The 25,254-nt window shown below is 37.2% G+C and overlaps 1 protein-coding gene across 1 annotated transcript in view; it reads right to left on the bottom strand.

Moving 5' to 3' along the window:
• Positions 1-22,072, bottom strand: part of prok2 (prokineticin 2) — a 47,257-nt gene extending 25,185 nt beyond the window's left edge. The window contains exon 1 of the mRNA XM_084129462.1: positions 21,997-22,072. The gene's annotated coding sequence lies outside the window, so the exon portion shown is untranslated. The remainder of the gene's footprint in view (positions 1-21,996) is intronic.
• Positions 22,073-25,254: the final 3,182 nt, after the last annotated feature.

Raw genomic sequence — 25,254 nt, 5'->3', positions numbered from 1 at the left:
ATTAAGAAAACTAATTGTGAAAGAACAAAAAGATATTGATATTATTAATTACAGTATTGGATTGTATGAGAGAGCATCATCCGCAAAACTCAACTGGGGTAAAACAGAAGCATTTTGGTGTAATGATAAAACAGAAATGCCTTTACCAGTCATCCCTGAAAATGTTAAGTGGGAAAAAATTGGTTTTAAGTTTTTAGGAATTTTTATGGGTTCTGAAAACTACCAAAGAAAAAACTGGGAAGGTGTGAAGGACAAAGTTTGTGCCAGATTGTCAAAATGGAACTGGATTTTGCCTCAATTGTCCTATAGGGGAAGAGTGCTGGTTATAAACAATCTTGCCGCCTCTATCCTATGGCATCGATTAATTGTGTTGAATCCACCAGAAGATTTTATTGGAGGAATCCAAAAATTGTTTGTAAATTTTTTCTGGTCTGGTCAACATTGGCTACGAGAGTCAGTTTTGTATCTGCAGGTACATGAAGGAGGCCAAGGTCTTATGGATATTAAGTCGAAAGTGGCTGCTTTTAGACTGCAAACTGCTCAGAGAGACTACTTTATCATCAGTCTCAGAACTGGATAAGAGTGGCTTGTGCCTTATTGAATCGAGTGGGACGGTTGAATTTGGACAGACATCTCTTTTTAATGAATTTAAAGGAGATGGATCTTAGTGGGCTCCCATCTTTTTATGCCTCAGTACTCAATGCATGGCAGATTTTTTATTGTTAAAAGGGAGATTTCTGAAACACAGAGTCTTTGGGATCTGGAAGAACTCTTAATTTTTAATTCTCACCTACCCAGTGCGAGTTTGAAATCACAGACTGTACGCACAAGCTTGGTGAGAGCAGGAGTTCATAAGATCTGCCATCTTAGGTCAAATGACCAGTGGATTACTGCAGAAAAACTGGCCATAAAGACTGGTATCCGTTCGGTTCGAGTTGTGCAAAAACTGCTAGCTGAAATTCAAGTCTCTTTTCCTGTTTTGCCATTAAAAGTTGAAAAATCGGAGATTGTATTCCCCATGATCAGTGTGGCTGTAGATGTAGGAGACTGGCAGGAGTTTGAAGGAAGTCTGCTCTCTTTTAGGACGCCTGAACTTGGTCTTTTTAACATTACTTCTAAGAAAGCTCTTTATTGTGGTTGTGTAAAATATCTCAATTTACAAGCGTTAAAAGAACTTCCAGAAACTAAGTGGACTGAATTTGTTGAGTCTGGTACTTCCCCAAAAGGTAGTTGGAAACCAATTGAAAAACGGAATGGAGATTTGCAGTGGCGAATTTCACATTGGATAATAGCAACAAATCGATATAAGGCACGTCTGAATCCTTTGCAAGAGGAAGAGTGTTGTTTTTGTGGAATTTCAGAAACTGTTTTTCATATTTTTATTGGTTGTTCAAGGCTAAAAGACATGTTTGGTGTATTGGGAGAATTGAGTCATAGATTTGGTTTTCACTTTACAAATGGTCTTTTTGTTTTTGGACCAAAATATAGTGCCTCAAACAGGACACAAACAGTTTTGATCAATTTCTTGTTTGGTAAGGCTAAAATGGCAATTTGGCTGACAAGGAAGAATAAAACACTTCTTAGTGGAGGAATTGATCCTTTACATATGTTTAAGGCTTTGGTTAAAAAGTAGGTTAATTTTGGAGTACAAGTTTTATGAATTTGTAAATGATACTGACTCTTTCTTTTCTTTCTGGGGTACTAAAGGTATTTTATGTCAACCAAGTAAAGAGAGAGGTTATGATATAATGTTATAAATTGAAATTATTTTTAATGTGAGCTAATAACCTATTTATGTATATGTAGGTAGGATTTTTTTAATGCTTCTTGTGAAATATAATATTTATTGTTTTTTATAAGTGTCTGTAAATAAAAGAAGCTTAAAAGTCAAAAGTCTCTCTCTCTCTCTCTCTCTCTCTCACCCCTGACAGCTGATGCAGAATAACGCCATACTGAGGGAGAGAAAGCATGAGGAAGAGAGAAAGAGAGAGAAGTTAACTCAGTGCAACGGGAGCTGAGATTTGTGGGAATAAATCATTGTCTTTTCATGACACATCACAGGCTGCCAAACCAGAATCGGAGACTGTTTAGAAGAACTCATAGAACTGTCACAGCATGCATCTGTTTTAAGAGTATTCGCTTTTGAAACCTTTACATCTGACATCTTTGCTGTTAAAGAGATAGTTCACCCCAAAAATAGTAAAAAAAAAAAAAAATTCTTCTGTGGAACATAAAAAGATAAGTCAATAGCCATAAAAACGGTTTGGTTACCAACATTCTTCAAAATATCTTCAGTCATACAGATTTGAAATGACATGAGGGTAAGTGAATTTTATATAGGCAAAACAAGTGAAAATTTTGTTCATTAAGCCCTTGTCTAGTGATCCCTAAGCTCCAAATAGCAATTAAACATCAAAAAGTTTCTTTATTTGTACGTTTTCTGTGATGAGTACCTTTCCTTTGTCCATGAAAAACGATCTTACTCGTGCTGACTGACAGATCTGATGCGTGCGCACAAAGACGCCTCAAACAGCGCGCAACCCCAACACACGTATACAGAATTACAGTATTTCAAAATATCTGTCTAGGCGAGTATTCACGCAAACATTTTCTGTTATGTCTTATGTGAATGTTTGGTTAACTGTTGAGGACATTACACTGTTGGGGTTACACTGTTGGGGTTAACACCTGATGTGTAACATTATTTTAGATCCGTGCGGTAGAGATGCGCGGTTGGCGGTTACAGCCGCGGACTCCGCGGATAAACCGCGGATCGGGCGGATGACGTGACGAAAATGTATATTTTAATTCAATTCGGGCGGGTGGCGGGCGGTTGAACCAATCAAATGAAAAATATTATGTATACAGCAATCAGCGGATGGTGGGCGGGTGCGGTTTTGAAAATTGGTCAAAAACGTTGGTGCGGATGGATGGCGGACAGATGATGAGTTTTGTGATGCGATTGCGGATGAAATAATAGCCCATCCACGCATCTCTACCGTGCGGTACAGTAGCTCTTAATATAGGCTGTCCGTTTCATTAATGTTAATCAAACATTTGTGGTTAAATATATATTTTTCTTATAGATAATATTAGGAAATATTTGGTTTTGACTTGGTGTGTGCCAAATTTGGTGTTATTACCAGGGATTGTAAGGTATGGTTGCTAGGTGATTTTGTTTTGAAACCTTCAGAAAAGTTTAATTGGATTTTTCTCAAAATTGACAAAACAGGTGCAGCTCATTCATTTTTTGTCTGATTCCAACACAAATAACACACTTGGTACCAAATAACACACTTTTTTTGCCAAAGTTTAATTATTAAGCGTAGTGTCAGTTCGGGCAGGTCACGTTAGTCAAGCTCACATCAGCTGACATTCAGCTGATCCACGTCTAACTATAGGAATACAACGTCTATCACTGTATACATATATAAACTCCTTCTGTATTTTCAGCAGCTATTGCGTTTCTCAGGCGCTAATTTCCCTCCTCCATCCCCAGCTCCTCCTCTCGTCAGTCAGGATTTGGCATTCTGATTCCCCTTGAATCAGAGTAAATTCTCGAATTAAGTTGTACTTTAAAATCTTGAATTAATGATATCTGCAATACATTCATGTTGGTGCTGTTCTGTTTACCCTAAGGGGGGTTATTGCTGCTCTCCCTGCTCTTATCCATGCTAGGCTGCATGGATGCGCAGGGAGTTCTTGCCCAGAACAGAACCATACCACCAATCCTAACTGTATGCAATTGCCAATCGTATTTGACAATAGTGGTCCTGACAGAACTAAGGGTTAGTATAGAGTAATAGTACTGGCTGGTATTTGTGCCATAGTATGGAAAAGTATTAACTGAAGAGTTGATTTCAGTTCCATTTCAATTTAATCAAAAATTAAGGTTGTTTCAATGCCAGACATTGATTGACTGAATTCTGAATCAATGTCTATTGCTATATGGGTGATCATTTATGAACATATGACAGATGTGGGAAATATTTGGCCTGAATTGTCACAGCCCATAGTGTGTGACCTATATATTAACAGGGAAACCCGTGGGTGCATGTGCGGGGCAGAAATGATGGATGTTTGCTTGAGCCAAGCAATGAAGCATAACACAGTCTATTCTCCTGGATGGCTAAACACCTCAGGTAAAGGAAAGAACGGAGCCCCACGCTCGATCTCAAACACCTATACACATACTCGCAGAGACGCACATGCACACACACATCAACCTCCTGGAAAGAATAGTTTTTCATCCTTGTCCCTTAGTGATATTTCACCTGCCAGAGGCCTGGCTTCTTTATTACCTCTGATAGCTTTCCTGTTCTGTAGCTGATAACCTCACTTCCTGGTTCTTAGTCAATGTCACCCTACTGGGTTTCATCTCATTTGTCAATGTAGACTTTTCCCCTTGAGTCTATTGGCCTTTGTGGGCATCTGGAGAAATATCTCCAATCCGTCTTTTACAGTAAAAATGTCTGCATAAACGGCTCTTTAACATTTCCCTGCCTTGTCTTATGCTATAACATGGCATTATACATTTTTGTTATTGAATTGATAGTCTTTCTGACCTAATTAGGTAAACAAACCCCTTAAAATATGACCAAAACAACAGTTGATCTTAAACAATGCCATGTTGAATGAAGTAAACACATTTATCTTATCCACTTCTTATATGTGACACTTAATTAAGACATTACACAAACCAAACCAAAGAAGTCTTTAAACACAAGGTGAAGGCTGATGATTTGTAATGGGGTACTAATTAAAAAGATAATTACACATGCATCTGTTGAAATATGGATGCCAGCAGAAGTTCCCTCTAATTAACCTCCCAAGGACGCTCAGTTATTAATGCTGTTAAATAAAGTGGAAGCGAGACGGACAGAGAGAGAGACACCTCAACTCGCCTTTCAGTGACTTAGCAAGAGAGAGAAAAAACGGGAGAGAAAATGGAAGGAAAAACGTGTAGCTATTATTAAATGCCTTTGTATTCTTTCTGGAGGATTTATGAAGTGCAGCAGGATTTCCTGTTGTGTAAAGTCAGGACAGCAGAGAATAGAAGATATGAAAGAGGTAGTTAGAGTGGTCCTAATGGACATGTTCTTTAAATATAGCGCAAAAAACACACTCGTGAACACATGCGAGGCCTGAAGTCAAACTCGTGGACCACGCTCCCAAAGCCCATAGAAACACGGAGTACATTTGTGCACACTGTTCAACTAAATTGCAAAGGCGTTGTGCTAAAAATAGAGGCCCAGCTGACAGCCTGAGGCGACAGAATGCACATCTACCAAAACGACTTATTTTATAGTGCTTTCTTCTTTTTGGCTAGGTAAATCCAGTAGAAAAATGTCACATGGAAAATATATTGCAAAGACGTAAAGAAACAACCAGCAGTCAAATAAATTGAGTTTGTGTATATATATATATATATATATATATATATATAGTGAGGAAAATAAGTATTTGAACACCCTGCTATTTTGCAGGTTCTCCCACTTGGAAATCATGGAGGGGTCTGAAATTGTCATCGTAGGTGCATGTCCACTGTGAGAGACATAATCTAAAAAAAAAATCCAGAAATCACAATATGATTTTTTAACTATTTATTTGTATGATACAGCTGCAAATAAGTATTTGAACACCTGTCTATCAGCTAGAATTCTGACCCTCTATTGGCGCTTTTCCACTGCATGGTACGCACGGTTCGGCTCGGTACAGTTCGACTCGGCGCGGAACGGTTCGGCTCGCTTCGCTTTTCCACTGCGTGGTACGACTCGACTCGGTACGGCACGGTTCGGTTCGCTTTAGCTCGGTTGCTTTTCCATTGCAGTTAGTACCGCTTCAAACTGGGTGGGACTGATCGTTATAGTTGCCGCCTCTACTGCCATGACATCATCGTAAACGCGCCACATTTCAAACGCACAACACAGGGGATGGTGCTCTTGATTCTCGGCATGTGGATGTTTTTAAATTAAAATAAACGTTCTTATAATGGTTTACTATATGGAAGGAAAATTCTTAACGTGTAATTAAACGTTGCGTTCATATTCTGGGCTCATCTGATTTTTTGTACATAGCATAGCCTACTTTGTTATGATTTTAGTATCATAATGATTAATAATTGCACGCACAATTATCCGTGAACTTGATTTGAACAAATGCCTTTCAACTTTTGTGTGCAAAATTCAGAATTAAATGAATGTGCAGCAATCTTTACAAATAGAGAGTCTAGGCCTAATGTACTGTTTTAAACTAGCCTACTGCCATTAAAAAGGTGCATTTAGTTAATGTTATGTTATTTTTTTCCATCTGCCTATGTTGATTATGAAAAGTGAACAGCACGAGTAGAGAGACATGGAGCGAGTCGGACATAATTTTGACCACTTCATTAAGTTTTGTTTTGTAGAAAGCCTTTCTTTAAAGTGAATTTCGTTTTGTATAAATTGTATCTTAATTTTAATATTTTTTTCATCAAACAATTACCTGGATTGAATAAATAAAAGCAAAATAGACAATTTAATCATTGAGGCGCCCGAGCGGTCAGTTGCATTGTACGTTAACTGGAGCGCATCTCATCCTCAAAAACACAAAGCTTGAAATGTCTTTAAACGAAATAATTCAAAACAAAAAGAAATAGGCTACTCTCTTATGTAATCCATTATGTGCATTTCTCTCTATAGGCGCGTTTACTACGAATATGGCGATCGTCAACTTCATCTTTGCCATGCACAGACACTGACAGAAAACACTATTTTATAAATAAGAATCAGTGCACGCGTTTTAATAAAATTAAAACTTTAATTGTGATCATTAAAATAATTGAATATTAAATATTTTGTGGCCAAGTTTTGCTCATTTATTAATAGTATATATATAGGCTATATATAGGCGTAATTTTATTAAATTGAACAAGCGCAAAATTCAGCATTCAATCAAATATTCAAAAAGACTTAATAATAATAATGTTATTTCAACATAATATCTCGTTATTTCGACATAATGTGCGTGCAACAAGCAAGATGTGCATTTGTAAATCCGGGGATGAGTGCATTGATTTTTATTTATAAAATAGTGTTTTCTGTCAGTGTCTAGTTGACGATCGCCATATTCGTAGTAAACGCGCCTATAGAGAGAAATAACATTATTATTAAGTCTTGATTTAATAATTTTGACTTTCAAAATTTTGATTTTCAAAATTACTAAATTTTGCGCTTGTTCAATTTAATAAAATTAAAACTTTAATTGTGATCATTAAAATAATTGAATATTAAATATTTTGTGGCCAAGTTTTGCTCATTTATTAATAATATATATATATATACATATGTGTGTGTGTGCCCTCAGCACATGCGTTAAAAATTATCCGGCGCCGCCCCTGACTGCAAGAAACAGTTTGCAAGAAACTTTTTAACTGCAAGAAACTACAGCGTTGGCTGTTGTCTACTGGCTATTTAAATCTAGCGGGTTTGTCTCGTGCATGGTCTCGTGTCGCAAATACAATGACACTGGTAGTGACGATTCTGTCTGACCAATCAGTGATCTTCAGTGTTTTCACGTCACATTTTAGTATCGGTACGGTACGCTTGGAACCTCAACAGAGGTGGTACCATTTAAAGCGAGCCGAAGCGAGCCGTACCGTACCGTACCATGCAGTGGAAATGCGCCATAAGTGAGCCGTACCGAACCGAGCCGTACCGTACCATGCAGTGGAAAAGCGCCAAAGCGTGCCGTACCGAACCGAGCCGTACCGTACCATGCAGTGGAAAAGCGTATAAAGACCTGTTAGTCTGCCTTTAAAATGTCCACCTCCACTCCATTTATTATCCTAAATTAGATGCACCTGTTTGAGGTCGTTAGCTGCATAAAGACACCTGTCCACCCCATACAATCAGTAAGAATCCAACTACTAACATGGCCAAGACCAAAGAGCTGTCCAAAGACACTAGAGACAAAATTGTACACCTCCACAAGGCTGGAAAGGGCTACGGGGAAATTGCCAAGCAGCTTGGTGAAAAAAGGTCCACTGTTGGAGCAATCATTAGAAAATGGAAGAAGCTAAACATGACTGTCAATCTCCCTCGGACTGGGGCTCCATGCAAGATCTCACCTCGTGGGGTCTCAATGATCCTAAGAAAGGTGAGAAATCAGCCCAGAACTACACGGGAGGAGCTGGTCAATGACCTGAAAAGAGCTGGGACCACCGTTTCCAAGGTTACTATTGGTAATACACTAAGACGTCATGGTTTGAAATCATGCATGGCACGGAAGGTTCCCCTGCTTAAGTTAAAACCAGCACATGTCAAGGCCCGTCTTAAGTTTGCCAATGACCATTTGGATGATCCAGAGGAGTCATGGGAGAAAGTCATGTGGTCAGATGAGACCAAAATAGAACTTTTTGGTCATAATTCCACTAAACGTGTTTGGAGGAAGAAGAATGATGAGTACCATCCCAAGAACACCATCCCTACTGTGAAGCATGGGGGTGGTAGCATCATGCTTTGGGGGTGTTTTTCTGCACATGGGACAGGGCGACTGCACTGTATTAAGGAGAGGATGACCGGGGCCATGTATTGCGAGATTTTGGGGAACAACCTCCTTCCCTCAGTTAGAGCATTGAAGATGGGTCGAGGCTAGGTCTTCCAACATGACAATGACCCGAGGCACACAGCCAGGATAACCAAGGAGTGGCTCTGTAAGAAGCATATCAAGGTTCTGGCGTGGCCTAGCCAGTCTCCAGACCTAAACCCAATAGAGAATCTTTGGAGGGAGCTCAAACTCCGTGTTTCTCAGCGACAGCCCAGAAACCTGACTGATCTAGAGAAGATCTGTGTGGAGGAGTGGGCCAAAATCCCTCCTGCAGTGTGTGCAAACCTGGTGAAAAACTACAGGAAACGTTTGACCTCTGTAATTGCAAACAAAGGCTACTGTACCAAATATTAACATTGATTTTCTCAGGTGTTCAAATACTTATTTGCAGCTGTATCATACAAATAAATAGTTAAAAAAATCATACATTGTGATTTCTGGATTTTTTTTTTTTTTAGATCATGTCTCACACAGTGGACATGCACCTACGATGACAATTTCAGACCCCTCCATGATTTCTAAGTGGGAGAACTTGCAAAATAGCAGGGTGTTCAAATACTTATTTTCCTCACTGTATATATATATGTGTGTGTGTATGTGTGTATGTATGCATGTACACATACATGCATGCATTGCAAAACTGTACCATACATTTTAACAGTTTCCACAAAAATACCTTTGATACAATGATAATAATGAAACATGTTTTTTGAGCACCAAATCAGCATATTAGCATGATTTCTGATCATGTGACACTGAAGAGAATACTGCTGGAAAGTCAGCTTTGCCATTACAGAAATAAATTATATTTTTAAATAAATTAAAAAAGAAAACAGTCGTTTTAAATTGTGATCATATTTAACAATATTACTGCTTTGCTTAATTTTTTTTTATCAAATATGGATCCTTGATGAACATAAGAGACTTTCAAAAACATAAAACAAAAACAGTTTGAACAATCGTTGATATAAGGAATTATATACTATTTTAAGTATTTTTATTACAATGTGAAAGGCTACAAACTTTGGCATTTGAAACATGTCTTCAGATGACTACAAATCAATTACCGTTAGAGGCCATTCTCACAAATGCATTATTTGTTGCATTAGATGGCCTTTTTATGGCAGTTTATTGAAACATGAATGCAGAGTTCTAAAGTTGTCAAAAAGTTTAACTTAAAATGTGCCTTGGGATCCCTGATTCCCTGCTTCATTCCTCTGCTCTGTGTCAGGATTTTTTTAAACGCAAGAATGTGTCCTGTGTGAATGGCTCCTCACACAAGAGCACTTCGGTTACATTTGCTCTCTGCATTTTAATGTTTAAATAGCCAACATCACTTGGGAGAGAGGAGACAGTATGCAGTGTTTAATGTAAGGGCCTATCAGTTAAACACATGCAGGGTGTTCTTTGACCGAATGAGGAGGACAAGCTCAGCTGTGCAGTAGCACAATTTTGCCATTGTAAGGTTTCTGAGTAATCATCATATCAATCAATTGAGTACACAGGCAATGTTCCAGAAAACCAGAAAAAAAGCAATTTCCCCCTTTTCCTTTGATTTTATACAATACTTCACTGTCATCATTTACTCCCCTTCATGTGGTTCCAAACCTGTATGACTTTCTTTCTTCTGTGGAACTCATAAGGGAATGTTCTGCTCTTTTCCAAATACGTTGACCAGGTGCTGCGAGCTGCAAAATGGGTGAAAAAGTACCATAAAAATAGTCAATACATCTTGTGCACTATATTTGAAGTCTGAAGCCATAAAACAGGATGATGAAGCAGCCATTCCTCCAGTCTTCAGTGTCACATGATCCTTCAGAAATCATTCTGATATGCTGATTTGGTGCTCAAGAAACATTTATTATTATTTTTATCACAATTGAAAACCGTTGCACTTTAATATTTGAATTTAAATTTTTTCCAGGATTCTTTAATGAACAGAAAGTTAAAAAGAACAGCATTTATTTGATTTTGTGTGTGTGTGTGTGTGTGTGTGTGTGTGTGTGTGTGTGTGTGTGTGTGTGTGTTATCATGTAAACGTCTTTACTTGCACTTTTGATTTAATTCATCCTTGCTAAAAATAGTATTCATTATTTTTCAAAAATAAAAATCTTATTGACCCCAAACTTTTGAATGGTAATGTACATTAAAATTATTTGACTGTAAAATGTTTCCATTCACTTTAGCTTTCAAATCTCAGTCTTTCACTTGCACATATTCAAACTTGCTGAGTTACAAGAGATGCAAGAACCAATGTTTTTTGAGTCAATTATCATTTTCTTTTCTTTTTTCAGACAGTTAAGCTTTCACAGTTACATTTCCCATTGCCTTCGGAACCAAAAGCACACATATAAATATTTTATCAGTGCTCTTTGCTCAAGTGAATAGTCAGCACTATTCTCAGTTCTACAAACCTTAAATTTTCAAGAAACAACCACATGGATTTACACTCAACCTAAATTTACGACGACCGTATGCTTTCTCGGCATGCTAATATTTTGTGAGTGGCACCAAATACTTCTGTTTACCGTGCATCTCTCAAACAGATGTCCAATGTCTCACGTCATTAAAATTCAAATGATCACATCTTGATCTGAATCATAGTGTTTGTGGGTTAGAGGTGTGTTAACAGTACAGACAGCGCAGTCGTGTTGTTGTTGTGTGATGTAACACGGTTTGATGACAATCGGAAGCCCTCAGATGCACTTGAATAGCTGTGCAGTTGGGGATATGAATATTATATGTTGTTATGTTTTGTGATGTGCTGCTCAAGCTGCCTTGTTGAAGATATATGATACAACTTGAAACCATGCAAGTCCTCTGTGTTGAAAAATCGATGCTATTAGCCTATGTTTTATTTAACAGCAAATGCTAATGATGTTTACCGGCCTAGTAGTTCACAGTTCACTCTACTTTTTTGTCATTTAAAATATTATAAAACTCACATTAGCACAGTATAGTTACAAACACTGGCTCTATATCTACAGTATAAGCAAGTGGCATTTTAACTGATTTTAATTAATTGTTATTTAAAATGTCCATGGCACAAGGGCTTTATCTCATAGGCTTCAGAGTAAAATGTTGTTTTCAGTGGTTCATTGGATTTATATTGGTTTTAATCACCTACTTTATAGTTGTAAAAGCTCTTGGGTAAATGCATGAACACAATTTAACTACACTGGGTTGCAATAAGACGCGTTTTGCCTTCCCCCTGAGAAGCTTAGCATCTATTTGTAAAAATTTCACAAGTAAGCGCCAAAACTGGTGATTGAAGTAATATAGGAAAACTATATTTCAATGCTTTTGCAAGCAAACAAAGTTTCTTGGAGGAACGCAAAAAGAAATTTAAATGTCAAAAAACAAATTGGTAACAATTAAAGCCTTTATGTAAAATGCATTATAAAGATATCATAATATACATTATAAATTATTATTAATTATATTTTTTCATAAATAATTGTAACCAAAGTTAAATACATTATAATATTTGCAGATTCCTTGTTACATCTGAAATTAGTGGTTTTTCTATGCGTTTTAATGCTTTATACTTTCTAAAGGTGTAATAATGAATAGATAAGTATTCAAATGTATTATAAATGTGGTTACAATTATTCATGAGAACATACAATGCATTAGAAGTATTACAAGGTATAATTAATGCATTAAAAATACATTTATAATGCATTATATATAAAGGTTTTAAAGTGATCATGACATGGATATTTTTTATTATTTGAATGTTCCTTGAGGTTTATAAAGTGTTGTTAATAACTTTGTTAATAGGGTTTTTTGCACAAAAAAAAAACAAAAAAAAATTTACATGTGGAAAAACAATTATTTTCAACCCTCATTCAACTGACCCTCTGTCTGAAATGGTCAGTTTTTAAGGGGTGGCTCCTTTAAGGATTGTCAATAAACGGCCACTGTTAAGCCCAATTTATACTTCTGCGTCGAACCCACGGCGGAGCCTCTACGCTGTAGGCAACGCGTTGGTTTTAATTTATATTTCTGCGTCGTTGTCCGCGTTGACTCATGCAGAGGGAGCATATGAAACCCGAGGGAGGGTTTCAAGCAGACCAATCACAGCGCTTGCGTCTGGGTAGAATTGACACGTTGTTACATTTTTGGAGAGGTGCGCGTCAGGGCATACCTGCCAACCTTGCAAAAAATTTTTGCGTACTGATGACGGGGGGGGGGAGGGGGGGGGGGTATTGTACGACGACACACATGCATTATATAATTGCACTGCATATAATATCAACTAGTCTAAAATTAAGAAACCCCTAGAACACAGTAAAAAAAAAAAAAAAAAGATAAAAACATAGGAACATTCTGTACAATTAAGATCCAAATATGATACTAAATACCACAGGGAAAAGGGCTTATATTTGTGACGTGCTGTCTTTGCATTTGAACATTGCACATTTTAAACAGGACACGCATTAGCTGAATAAATGTTAGCCAATACAAACATATTTATAGAAAACAGTTGACAAGAATAGACAGGACAGACAGGAATATCACTTATTCTAAAAAGAATATCAAGTAGCCTAACCTTTAGATAAGTTCCGAATCCGACATATAATGAGGGCTGTGTTAACAGTAAAACGTCCGTCATTTAACGAATTTTAAAAGCAGGAATGGATAATACAAAATGATTTTTGACAGAAAAAACAACAAACAAGAACAAAATTTAAACTTAGCCCTCAATTTTCATTTTACAGTGATCGTCTCTCTCTGTGCACGCGCGTGTTTGTGAGAGAGCTCGCGCAGCACTGATACAACGGTACTTTTTAATCTAACGCGCTAGTTTTTATACAAAATAAATATGTAACATAATTAGGTACTTTAGTTATAATTAACACAACAATGAACGCATGAAGGCTACGTTTCTCAACACTGAGAATGAATGAATAAATAAACGCCTGTTTCTCCAGACTGGCTAATCCACAAATTACAGCACTTTCATAATCACTAAACCATAGCGATTTCAAGATTTATTGTACAGCATTACTTGAGCATTTTATTATTTGCATGACAGAATGATGTCTTCCTCTTTTCTGAGTGGCCATGAATAACTTAACGGAGTATTTTAAGATAATCCATGCGATCTGTGTGATCATCGAATCCATAAGCTTAAGTTAATCCAACAATCAATTTTCCACATCGACCCCAGGCTGTTTACCTTCAGAATCAGGAGTCAGACTCAGAAGTACCGTGACTACTGTAGGCTACTGTCCTCGCTTATGAAATCAGTCAGACGGCGGCCGCGGGAGTGGAAGGGGGATCGAGCGGGAATCTTTATTGGTGTCGATTTTCAGTCTCTTTTTAATGATAGGCCTTACGCATCTGTCAATCATCCCAGATTGCTATTTGGGGAATGAACCCAGCGCTATGATTGGTCGAACTTTTCTTCTTTTGCTGTAGCTTGATTTGAGGACAGCGCGTGCACAGAGGCCACCAGGTTTTTGCATAGTGTAAGGCCTATTTATACTTCTGCGTCGAACTGCCGCCGTAGCTACGTCGTAGGCTGTGTGTAATGCGCGTACCCTACGGCGTACCCTGACGTGCACCTCTCCAAAAATGTAACAACGCGTCAATTCTACGCGGACACAAGCGCTGTGATTGGTCTGCCAGAACCCCTCCCTCGGGGTTTCACATGCTCCCTAGGTGCGCGTCAACACGGACAACGACACAGAAGTATAAATTAAAACCAACACGTTGCCTACGGCGTATAGGCTCCGGCGTAGGTCCGACGCAGAAGCATGACGCGCACCTAGGGAGCATGTGAAACCCTGAGGGAGGGGTTCTGGCAGACCAATCACAGCGCTTGCGTCCGCGTAGAATTGACGCGTTGTTACATTTTTGGAGAGGTGCACGTCAGGGTACGCCGTAGGGTACGCGTGCTACACACAGCCTATGACGTAGCTACGGCGGCAGTTCGACGCAGAAGTATAAATAGGCCTTTAGAGTGACAAATCATACCAGCGTACTTTGAAGTCGAAATGCGTATCCGCTACGCAAAATGCGTACAGGTTGGCAGGTCTGTCAGGGTACGCGAAGGGTATGCGCGCTAAACACAGCCTACGACGTAGCTACGGCGTAAGTTCGACGCTGAAGTATAAATTGGGCTTAATGATTGACTAATGTTATTGCATAGGAAACCGTATCAATGCTCACTCGCTATTGCATGTGAGTAAGTGTTATGAAAACAGTTTTTTTTACAGACAAAAAAAGCTTTATGAAATCCTTTATTTGCGCTTTGCAATATAGCTGCTTTCAGATCCTATGCAGTTTACTGCTTTATCTTTCAACAAAAGTTTCTTTGCGAACATTAAACTGTGCCTTGTTTACAATCTGCAGTCAAATTCTCTGAACAAACATAAAATCCACCAGCATGATCCAGAACGCCATTAAAAAAAAACTTGTTCCAAACACTGGCATCCTTTTGAAGTCTCTACAGAAATGAGCAAATGAGCTGTTTAAACAGGACGCGTCAAAGCGAACGTTCTTTACGCTTCCATTTACCCATACATTTGTCCCCTTGTCAGCAGACTCGGGTGTGTGGACTAAAGTGAACGCACATCTGTATACTGTATCCAGTGTAGACAGCTTCAGTGATTATTATGGGTTATATTTCAAGATTAAATACATTCTTTGTTTATAATGAGGAGGATGTTTTCAGCTCTAAAACTTGCAGGATGTTTTAATGGTTCAAAGACCTCTTATATGTCAAACGATCAAAGAAAATTTTATTTCTATTTTCATGACCCCTTTAAGTAAAGCGTTACCAAGTATTCTTCTCAAATAACTGTCAATAAACAGGTTCACTTCGTTACATCTCACCCCATTCAGTTTCTTAAGTGAACTGAATCTTTTTTCATATTCAATAACAACATATCCAGAAATTGACTCCCAAAAATTAACTGAGAAATGTGCTGGTGCACAAGCCCTGGTTTCCTCTACAACTTAGAGAAATAAATAGCTTCAAATTTGCTCTTTTTGAGGACACAAGCTCCACAGGAACCCTTTTGCACATTTCAAAGGCATCCTATCCTTCTCCACCATGGAGGAATCTTTGATCCTTACCCTGCTCTATCGCTGTTGCCCACACCTGCACGTGGGCAGCGGGACACAGTCATTAACCGCGCACGTCTGCATGACGTCTAGCTGAAGCTACTGGTGCTCACACTAATTGAGTGGAGAATTCCTCCTCACGAGGCGTTAATGAAAGCTTTTCACTTGAATGAGCGTGCACATCACAGCAGCTCAAGCACCAGCTACTAATGAGAGGGGTGAGAATATATTCTGTTACAAATGTTGTAGATCAAGGCATGATCATACAGCATGTTGTCTTTTTCACAGATTTTATCAGCTGGCCAACTTGCATTAGCAGCTCAGATTTACACTTGCCCTTTTCACAGATCAACATTTTATTTCTAACAAAATATATATATATATATATATGTATGTATGTATGTATGAAGAGTTCAGATGCAAAAGCCTCTAAGTGCCATCTGAAATTTTCTTCTTGAATGATCATTTTGATCAAGCTTGTATATTTAAGTTCAGTAATTTCACTTAAATAGCAATGGAAATGACCTATTAATTGTCATTTAAGTGAAACTACTGAACTTAAATATACAAGCTTGATAAAAATTATCATTCTAGAAGAAAATGTCAGATGGCACTTAGAGGCTTTTGCATCTGAACTCTTCATACATACATACATATATATATATATATATATATATATATATATATATATATATATATATATATATATATATATAGGCTACTGTATATATAGGCTATTATATATATATAATATTTTGTTAGAAATAAAATGTTGATCTGTGAAAAGGGCAAGTGTAAATCTGAAATCGGTTTATATGAATATGATATGAGCAGTCCCTTCATGACAACTATACACTCATAAACATGTGAAACATTTTTTTAAATATAATTTATGATACATTTATGATATTCTAACCCACTCTAACTGATAATACAAGAATATCACAAATCACAATTTTCACAATTACAACAAATTCTTGATGTACAAGAGAACAATGTAACCTAGCTAGACAGCAGGTTTGAAAAACTGTAATTATTATTAAATAAATAGCACTAAGACACATTTCTTGAAACCTTCACCCTTTTTCTCACAACATTAAACACAAATCTAAATCTTCAAATTGCATAAAAAAAAACCTGACCGTACTGACAAAATCAAAGAACCGGCTCAAAACCATTTCACCTGTACTCATAATCAAACAATGCTTTCAGATCATACACACAACAGTCATTATATAAACACTACAGATCATTATTTAGACACTACATAGACAAATAGAGAACACAGCATCCAGAACATATAGTTACAGAAAAAAAAACTGTACACTAAACTAAAAAAAAATTGCATAAAGTATAGTAATCGCAACTTACTGTAGTAAGGTGAATATATTGTACACTGTATGTATACTGCTAGTATTGAATATTGTATAGTATTGAATGTCTGTATATTCAGCACTTGCATACTGGGAAAATGCAGAAGCCAAAATGCAAAAGCACAAAAGGCCAAAGAAAACTCTTAATGAATAGCATTTTACAGTACACACAAAAGAGTTATGCAACAGCAAAATCAAAGTCAATGAGAGATTCATTCTGCCTTCGTGTTGGGTCCAGTCTACTTTGTCCACATCACAGACAATGTTGTCTCTTGCCAGGCAAAGAAAAAAAAAAAACTCACAACACAACACTCACACCTTGCTCTTACTCTACCTCATCCTCTTCCTCTCAGATTTTTTCCATCCATTGTTCATGTCAAAATTCAGTGCACCAGTGCTAACCTGTGTTTGTAGGTTTATACGTAGTTTGTACAGTTGGCTTGATCACATCATTAGAAACAAGTGTGAACAATTTTGTGCCGGTGTGTGTAAACGATGACAACTGTGTTGCAGTTGTGTTTAACACTTGTGTTTTCGGTTTTGCAACACAAATGCATCCCAATGCAAAATGTGTTTTAGTGAGGGAGAGTGTGTTTTTGGACTTTCGCAAAAAGAGTGCATGAGATTTGCAAATTAACTTGATTAAGGTTTTGCAGAAAGAGTGATTTATTCGACAAATGGTTTTAGGACTTTGAGAATCAGAGAATGGGCTTTAGTGTCTAAGCAATTGTGGAAAACTGTAATTTGAATAATATAATATAATATAATATAATATAATATAATATACACACGTTCACCATTTTTCTTTTTTGAATCAGTAACATGTTACACGAGTCACCAAAATTAGAATCAATGGAAAGAACATGAATGATTATTTCAACTATAGAAGATGCAGTGTGGCTTTAACTGACTTCATTTTCACTACTAGACCAGCAGAGAGGGAGATCAGACAGACAGTTTGCCTGGAGGCTGATGGCTCTCCCATAACAGAGAGATGAGAAGCTTTACAAAGAGAGAGATGGGACTCTGACTAGCTTAAAAGGGATTTAAAGATTTATCACAAAGTGCCACAGGAGGATATTCCCCTCGAAAGCTCACCTGATATCAACCTTCCTGCCTCCCCTTACAACACAAACACTACAGTAAGAAATTATCCCAGCTTTAAAAGCAGCACTATAATAGTTCTATAATAGTTCTCATCCCCAAAAAAACCTTACACTTCACCTCTAAATGAACCAAATCACGAACCAGATGATTCACAATCACTTCAAGCTATACATCTTCATTTATGAATCATGATCATTTATGAAACGTCTCTGTGTTCTTTCATCTAAGAGCCATATGTTGAGTTTAACGGGCAGATCGCAGACCCAAGAGAGATACCACAGAGATAGAGAAAGGAAATGTGAGAAGCTGTCAGAGCAAGAGATGACTCCAGGCAACAGATGCCCAATTTACATATTTACATAATTATGGTGATGTGGTTGGATCCGAATGAAGTTGTAAGAGCACATCTGTTGTTGTCCAGCTCTGGCGTAGCCCAGCAGAGGAGCAGGCTGAATATTTATGTGACATTTCATGATATTTCAATTGCGTGGTGCTTATCACAGTCAAATGCAATGGAGACCTATTTCACAAGCTTGATTACCATCTGTTTTGATGGGAATATAATATGTTTAACAAAATATCATGGCAAAACCATGACCGCGTTTCACAGCTTTTAGAGAATGTTTGCTGACAATTAAATAACACAATTTAGCTGCGTGACTTCTATTTTGTAATAAGGGATCTACAGTAGGTAACACTTTAATTTCGATGGTCCACTTTAGAGAATCTACTAACTATAAGTAAATTTGCAACTGCATGTCAACTCTCATTAGAGTATTCGCAGACTGTGGTAGACTGTTAGGTTAGGGTTCAGGTTAGTTGACATGTAGTTACTTAAATTACTATAGTCAAAATAATGTCTGTTGGGGGACCATCAATATAAAGTGTCTACTAATACTCTAATGAGAGTTAGTTGACATGTAGTTGCAAAGTTACTTATAGTTAGAATGTCTAAAGTGGACCATCAAAATAAAGTGTTACTGGGATCTATATCTTATAGTCTTGAGATGGGACCATAAGAAACCACCAAGAAACACCCTGTTTTTTTGAACTGGAAAACACCACTTACATTATAAAATCTACAAATGCATGGTGAAATCAGATCAAGCGCACAAAACTGAACAACCGCCTTTAACAAAAATAACCAATATCATCTTAGAAATCTGCATGGGACAAACTTAAAGCACTAAAAAATCTTAAATAAGCATTCACTAAAAGTAATCAAGAGGATGAAATGAACGAGACAAGCCTCTCTGGAATTTTCCTACTATAAAATACGTTGGTTTCTGCTTCCCCTTTGAAGACAGCTTCTGCTCTAATAACTTCGTCTGCAGGCCTGCTGTTCACAGGCTTTGCGCGGTCCTAGCTAGCTCTCGGCCTGAGCCTTTTTAACTTTCAGATAAATTATTCAGACAGATAGCCTATAAATACCATTCTCTTTTAATGAAATATCCTGGTGAAGCACCGCAGTTTGATGTAGCAAACATAGTCCTGCTGACTTCCATGCACATCAATCTAAATGTCAACAAGAAACATATAAGTTACACAAAAACTTATGATTATCACATCTTTTTGTCTTATCAGGATCACAAAAACTCAAAGAATCCTGAAAAACATGCATCACGGTTTCACATATATTAAGACGATATTAAGAACCACGACTGTATTCAACATTGGTAATAATAAGAAAAAAATTCTTGATATTAGAATGATTTCTAAATATTGGCTGCAGAAAATTCAGCTTTGCCATCACAAGAATAAATTACATTTTAAAACATTAAAATAGAAAACAGTACATCTTAAAATTGTAATAATATTTCAGTATTACTGTAAATACTGTATTTTTGATCAAATAAATGCAGCTGTGGTGAGCATAAAAAATTCTTACCGACCCCACATTTTTTAATGGTATTTTATGTGGAAATTATTCAAAGTGTGAGTTAAAGGAACAGTTCGCCTTCCAAAAATATGTAAAATCATGATTTACTCACCCACAAAAGGAGATCTTTGGAAATCTGTGAAATCAAATGATGTTTAGAATTAATGACAATTTAACACAAACTTAGCGCATTTTAATGTGTGTGGCGGGCCTTGAGGTCGAAAGTTTTAATATGTGCAAATAAGATTTGAGAGCTACTGTGGAAGGGAATTACTGTGCAAGATTATAAGCGAATAAAAAAGAAATTTTATATATAGCTCATGGGTCTTTAATGACTACTTTTACAGTATATTACCTTTTTTTGGAGATACTTTCATTGTATGTAAAAAAAAAAAGAAAAAAAAGAGAGAAGCCCGGACATTCCATAAAACGTCTCCTTTTGTGCTCAACGGAAGAAAGAAAATTCTGAGTTTGAAACACCATAAGGATGAGTAAATACTAATAAATCTTCATTTTTTTAATTATACGGATAGATTTAAAGGCTTCAAAGTAAAAAAATAAATACAAATAATTAGTAGGTGTATTGTAAATATGAGTCTGGAATTAGAAGTAAAATTCTCTTTGCATTCTAGAGAAAAAAGAAAGCATTTGTTTGTGCCGCCACCTACAGACTTGCCACAATTAGAGCTATTTTCAGAACACTGTCAAAATCACTGACCTGCATTCATGTGCATATGACTGACACTGACATACATACTGTAAAGTCAAAGGCAGCGCTGCTATATTCTACAGTAGCAAAAACTAATCACTAATCAATGACAGTTTCTGGCCGCTTTAATAAGGGGAATTAATTAACATGTGGTAAGACATCTGCCATGCTCCTAATGATCTCCTGAGTGCAACATCTTTCCAGCTAAGCCTCAAAGTATATATAATCTCCTTAGCATGATGGAGTCTGTTTAGAAAATAAATATGTAAATGTGAGCTCCAGTGAGGATAGATACTTTGGCTTTCATGGCTGAGAGCGGGCGAAGAGTGACAGAGAAAAGCAGTCTGCGCATCTCAAATGTAGTAGCTAGACAGAGGAATGTCAACTATGATGATAAGGATGAAAATGAATGAAACTGAGCTATACGTGTCACAAATTGGCACACCAACACTAAGTGTCACAAGCAATCACATCACCTCACGCTATTCTTCAATGAATGACAATCAATGAGTTACTGAAGTGTGATTGTGGCTATATTGTCTCACTTTTCACAAGATAACGCACACACATTTTGTTCTTCAATCATGGTTGGGACTTTCGGGAGTTTTTATACTCTTATCACACAATCCTTTTTGAATTTCTATTATTTTCATTACAACATTATAGGCTACATAATAGATTTCCCTGTGGGAACCGTTAGCCACAAAGAGGTTAATTAAGGTCTTCTTTTTCATGTTGGGACATTTGGTCCCTAATGTAGGGCAAAACCTGACCCACAAAACCACACAGAGAAAAAACTCAAATCAGATATAAGAATTGTGACCACTAGATGGCAGAGAAATACCATTGAAAAACCACCCACGTGGCTTGTAAATGTCTTCTGAAACTCTTTCTGGGATAAAAGTTAAAAGAATTATATAATACGAAAAAACATACAATTTAGAAATGTCAAAATATAAAATTTTGTAATTACAGTAAATATATTACCAAAATACAGTAAAAACAAGCAACTGATAAAAAGGATACAATCCGTTTTATCCAAAAACTGCAATAATGCCAGGTATTACCTTGTTTGTTTTAACGTGTTTTACCGACGAAAGCAACGGGAGAGTCCTTAACGGTTAAAATGTAGAGTCAAACCTTTAAAGATACAATAAAATCCTAATATTTAATGTCATTGTCAGTCACTAATAGTCGAAAGTTGATGAATTGCATTGACTTTGTATTGAGTCAGCCTACTCATTCAAAAGACGGTTAATACGTACTGGTCTCAGTCCCAAACTGGCAGCTTGCCATCAGGACTTGTTGGTCTGCATTTACAGCAGCTGTACACGATTTCTGTGCCATCAAACCGTTTTCAAACAGATTTCCCAACTGACATTAACTCCTCTCGTCTACAGTGATTCTAGGCTACTGTTTACATCTAGCTCTTTCAAAGGACTCACGCCGTTGGCTTAGATCCGCTTTCGAGTTTTCTGATTGGCTAACACTCGCGGGCAGAAACTTGGCGGCTTAGAGCTTTGACCTGTCACAGAAACATGTGTTAGGCCCATTTCTTAGACAGTTATTACAAAAAATGTCTTTACCACATATAGTTCAGCTTGATTCCTTGACATTAATTCTGACAGTGAACATATTTGCATGCACATTATTTTCCAAATAAAGCCCATATTGTAACAAAGTCAGCATTTTGCATATTTGTTTCTCTTGTAGCCTACTGATACTGATACTGATGCTCGCCATTTATTTCAGTTTGTATTTGTAATAATCCGGCACAATAATTTAATCAAGTCACCAATTCTCCTTGACAACAGCACACACAAGCACAACACATTGCAAAATCAAGACTGTGCTTTCACCCATATATTTATTTATGTTAATTTATTTTTTATAGTATAGTTATATTAAAAACAATCTGAAAATGATAGCCTTACATTTCTTACTTCTTCCATTTGAAAATGTGCAGCTATAAATAATTAATAATCTAAAATGTTTAAGTGACAAAAAATCAGATGACAAATGCTAGCTGTTTTATTGGATTGCTAGATGATAGTTATGTCGGAATATGACCAGATTTAGTTTATAATGGGGATACCTCACCACACCATTGCCTTCACTTTCTCTCATCTTTAAGCACAAATACACACTTATAAAGAATTACACACCCAGCAAAGCAGTAGCATATACATACTCAGAAAGTGTGCTCACGCATCTTCAGTGATTGTGCGGGGTTGCCAAGCTTGGCTGCTTTCACATTCATGAAAATCCTTGCCATTAATTCCCTGGGATGGAGGCGAGGCTGGACCACTGATGAAATATATGCCAGAAGCCCTGCCAATTTCTATCTGAAAGCCAACAGACATCTCATTCACTTAATGCTGTTTTGGGGAGGGGAATGCGGATGATTTTTTTCCACCCCTACACTGAGGACTTATGCATCATGATCAGCAGAGAGTGAGAAAGAAAAGACTCTGCCTGAGGTGGGTCATTTCTCTGCCTTCCATCGGCTCTTTTATGGAATAATGACATTCTCCAAGATATTGAAATAGATGGTGGAAGAAAAAAAACAGTAAGTGAAGTGGATTTTTTTTATTTTTTTTTATTCAAGCAACCCCACAGTGCAAACACTATTCTAACCTGAAGTATCACCAGTCAATGTAACACTAATTGACTTTCAAAGTCCAGTAAAGGCATTTTTGACAATTGAAAATTCAGGGTTTTTTTCATCCTCCATTAAAGTGGGCATGAAATGGAAGCTGCAATAGTGTTATCTTCCGAGAACTGTCCTCTGTCCGAGTGAAACAGCTTCTCAGAAAAAAAAAGTAGGCTTGGTCTTGGTTTTGTCCATCGGGAATTGTTGTGGTTTGCTATTGCTGTGATTAGTCACAGGTTGCCCTCACGCCAATAAACAGGTAATCAGAGAATAGAAGAGATGTCATTCCATGCAAGAGGGAGGGGAAGCTATTTTGATTAAAGATTATGATGGCACATGAATTTTAAAAAATAATAATGTGCATGGATAAATCATTTATAATAAAAAAACTGCAATATTTCACGTTGACGTTACGAAAAATCACACGGAAGAGTGCTGTTGTACAGAATTGTACGACTGTGATCAGCGACTGTGTAAACCTGTAAATGAAAATATGGGCTTTCTCTGACATCAAATGCAATTACACTGTTGCAGAAAGCTAATATTCATATGCAATCCTTTTTCAACCATCTGGTTGTTATGGTAGTGAACCTTTTACTCTGTAGACTTACTGTACTACTACAGAAGGCAAGCCAGCTGGCAGGCTGGCATGACACATAACACATTGAAGGTACTGGTATTTTTGACAGCCATCTTCCAAGCCAACAGTTCCTGCAAATCCTCATGCAAAGTATTCAGGGGCCCTGCAGACCTCAACAGAGCTCAAAACGACCGTATCATTCCAAACTGACCCTGTAAAGGCCCCTCTCAGCTTAGAGAGCCTTAGCGCTGTAGCTCGAAATGAGCAGATATCAATTCAGAGCATAACAAGAACAACGAGAGGGAGAAATTGAGAGAAAGAAATACATGCAAATTCTAATTGCAAATTCTATGAGATCTGCATGCTGGTTATTTGTGTTTTTATAATCTGACAGACAATTATTCTCTATGGTAATCAATAGGGAGTCAGGTACAGGACACATTTACCCGTCATCTTCAAATAAGTGTTTACTTTGCTATTTGAAGAGGATAAAAGTGGGTTCTAAACTATAAACAGTGACTCTCCAACCAGTGAGAGGGGAAAAAAGCACCAAACATAAAGCTGTGATATAAAAGATATGTGACTCAGAGCCGAAATACAAAAGTAGTGCTATAACTCTTCACCAATATTGTAAGCATAAATGTCTCCTAAAGCTTCCCTCCCTTGGACAGCAGATGATTGGTATGCCTGTGAAATCCTAAAGGCTCCCAAGAGAGGTGGCGCCTGGAGATGATAAGATCCATTCCCATCAAAGGTCAGAGCTGGGCAAAATCACATCACATTGCATTATCATATTCCTGATAGCTTGCAGAGAGTCTCGGTCAGGGAAAAGTTAAGACTGTATTATCAAAGAAAATAGATACAAATTATGGAAGAGAAAGAAGAAACAGTTGAAGGCGTTAGATTAAACTGGGAAGGGTCATAGCACTTGCATATTGTTGTCCTATTGTTAGTTTAACTGCTTCTATCGTTCTCATTTGTAAATCGCTTTGGATAAGCGTCTGCTAAATAAATAAATGTAAACGTAAACGTAAATGTTCACAGCCGAAATTCAGATATGGTAACGGCCATTACGTTTCCGATACCCGCTATAAGAGGTAGACCAATCACAACAGACTGGGCTATTTGACCAATCAGAGCAGAGTAGGCTCTCAGAAAGGAGAAGTTTAGAGAGACCAAATCCTTTATCGAACAGTTTCAGACAGTGTGAGAAAAGAGGTGATGCTGCAATGTATATTACAGTATGAGAGTGTTTTTTGACCTGTAAACCTATTGTTAGCATAATAATGG

Source organism: Abramis brama (assembly GCF_963993115.1).
Source record: "Abramis brama genome assembly, chromosome: 11".
In the NCBI taxonomy this organism is placed as follows: domain Eukaryota; kingdom Metazoa; phylum Chordata; class Actinopteri; order Cypriniformes; family Leuciscidae; genus Abramis; species Abramis brama.
Note: the sequence above shows the minus strand (reverse complement) of the source record. Positions and strands in the feature narration are given on the sequence as shown.